The sequence below is a fragment of the Egretta garzetta genome, unplaced genomic scaffold, assembly GCF_000687185.1.
Source record: "Egretta garzetta isolate BGI_Z169 unplaced genomic scaffold, ASM68718v1 scaffold342, whole genome shotgun sequence".
In the NCBI taxonomy this organism is placed as follows: domain Eukaryota; kingdom Metazoa; phylum Chordata; class Aves; order Pelecaniformes; family Ardeidae; genus Egretta; species Egretta garzetta.
In genome coordinates this window covers 1,272,780-1,275,664 of record NW_009258887.1, presented here as the reverse complement: position 1 = coordinate 1,275,664, position 2,885 = coordinate 1,272,780, and positions in this window count along the sequence as shown.

The window sequence follows — 2,885 nt, the reverse complement described above, 5'->3', positions numbered from 1 at the left end:
AAAAAAAATAGGAAAGAACAGAATAAAATAGAAATAACTTTTTCCCCCCATTCATATAAATTCTATTTTCTCCTTGTCCCATATCTAGTTAACTACAAGTGTTCCTGGATTGAAAAAAAAACCCTAGAATCCAACTTTACAATTGCATTTGGTGCCAGATTCCTGCTACAGTTTCTGTGTAGAGTTCCGGTTGCTGTGTCTTTGCTCCGAGATATCCACCGGCCCTGCAAACCACTGCAGGACGCTGTCCTGGAGGCAGCGCAGGGATGCAGTCGCTTCCCTAGGGATGGGACAATCACCTCTTGGGCATGAACACCGTAATAGGGGTTGCTTCTGGAGCTGCTGTCCTGCTTCACCCTTCCAGCTGCCAGAGGGCTTTCTGGAGAGCTGCTGCGGTTACTCCATGCTATTGCAGGCATTACTGGTTGTTACTGGTTAGCCTGGTAGCACTGGGAAATGCCAGGCAGTAAAAAGGAAGATACGGTAAAATTGCAAATGAGAATTTCTGAGTAGCTGTCGCAGGAAAACTGTGTGTGTAGAGGTAGGGAAGTGGGCATGAATACTAATGTGCTTGGGCTGGCTGTGGTTTGTAATCCGATGTACATGTGTGGTGGTGTTCCTGATGCTGAGGAAAACTGCGTGTCTGGGGGAAGCTGAGGGAATTGGCCTCTGTGCACTCAAAAGGGTTTCAAAGTAGTCAGCAATTTTCCCTTTTTTAATCATCTACCAAAAAGTAGAAGGGAAGAAGCGCGTAAGCGATTCCAGCATGCTCACGGCACAGCTTTCCTCCACAAAACGTGAGTGCTCCGGTCGTTGCTGGAGCCGCCGGAGCTTCGGCTTCCCCCTGCTCCTGCCCTGCAAGTCGCATCAGTGCCCTGCAGCCCCTTGCCTGTCACTGCCCCTGCCCCTTGTTTTCTCCCCTTTAACCAACACCTTGCTGGCCACCCGCAGCTGTCAGGCGAGCGATATCCCCAGGCCCTAGGAATGGCTCAAGCAACTTTAACTCCTTCGGCAGTTAATGACTTTGTTTTCATGTTCTTGCACTTTCCAGTGGCCTTTCCAACCTCCAGCCGTAAGCCCGGGTGGTTTGAGGATGCGACGGCAGGATGCACGGACCCCGGTTCTGCTCCTGCTCTTTATCATACCCTGACACTTCAGTCATCCTCGTCCCTTGTGGGTTTTGGCAAGGGCACTCGCTCATAATGTCACTCAGAAGTATTCCAGAGAAACAGTGGGAAATTCCGTACCAAATACCAACGTGCTTGTGTTGGTTGTCATTTGTAATTGTTCGTATGTGTTCCTCCCCGCTAATCCCCTTGCTGAAGTTCATTATGGAGAGACAGTAACATACACTGAGAGCCGTGCTGAAGGCAGAATGACTTGGCCGCGGAAAGTAGCTATTGTTTTATGATTAAAGGAAGGGATTATATTGGGATTTCCTTGAACAAGGAAAGTCGCTGCCCCACTTTTATTGCTTGTAACAAGGGGATAGTAATTACTCTCTGTTATAAAACACCTCCAGATCTTGCAGTAAAAGATTTCTGGTAGAGCTGCGTGGCATTTAGGGTTGGTTATCTTAAATGGCTTGGGGTTGTGCAGACTAAAGATTTCTCTGCCTTATCTTACTTCTCCTACCAGGGGCTCAAACCCTGCTGAGACTGTGGAAGAAATTCCCTTTCTCTGAGTTGAGCATCTGACATCAGATTTTCCTCTGGAAGAGCTGGTGCCAGTCACCCATCCTGTGGGGCTTGCCCTCTCGTGAGTGACATCCAGCCACCCGGGGATTTTGTACGGGCTTGGGAGGATGAGCAGGTACGGCATTAAGGATGCCGGCCAGCCTGTGCAGGAGCGGCCAAGGGAAGTGGAGCTCGGGACGGGGGGGGACGAGCCACCAGCTGGCTGCCACCCTGTGCCCCAGCACATCGCTCCTTCCCGTGCCACTGCCATCCCCTCGCAAGGAGAGGTATGAGAGAACAACACAGCATTGTAACAGATGCCGCTGGGGACTCGCTGTTTGTTTGGTTTTGACACTCACCGCTGAGTCGCATGGGTCGAGATGGCTGTGAAGGAGAGGAGCGCTGGTATGGGGTCTCTCATTCAAAAAAGAAAAACTACGAGGCATTTCCTCACAGTGTCCCAAATGGCACCTCCTGGCTTGGCTGAAGCATCCAGCTGCCACCAGCTCCAGGATGGCGATTTTGATGTAATCAGAGTTGAATCTGTTTCCACTAAAAGTAGAAAAATAAATAAGGCTCAGTTTAGAAACAAAATAGTCCATGTAAAATTTGATTTTTGATACCATATCTCCCTGAGTATATTTGCTTTTCAACATGTCTAATTTGAGACAGCTCTGCATCTTACAATGTTACTCTTTCGGAGTTAACCTCTCCCTCAAGTTTTAGTTTGTTGCCACTGTTGTTAAGATTTGGTGGAAATGCACTCTTGTTTCTTCATACCTTCTTGTTTTTACATAGTTGGATTTTTTCCCCATGCTACTGTGATTTGCTTGGCTAAAACAATACTCCCAGCAAAGGAAAATCGCGGGTTGAATTGGAATTGCAAGAGGCGGTCGGTTAATCCACAGATTATTGACACGGTGGACCCTAAATGCTTCAAAGGCACCATTATAGTCCATCATGTCCGTGCGTACTTAGGGAGCTTTAATCCACGGATTACAGGTCCGTAAATGCTCCTGCCCTCCCAGTTACAGCTGGTCCTGCCAACGGGAGCTGCCATGTCAAGCCGGCTGTGGTGCCACACAAAAATATTTCTCCTTAAAATCCACAGAGAGAGCGATATGCCCCCGCATCCCTGTTGGGGCTGCGTTCCTCGTCCCCCCTCTGCCGTCCTGAAGGGAAAGGCTTTGGGCTGGTGCACATCTCCGG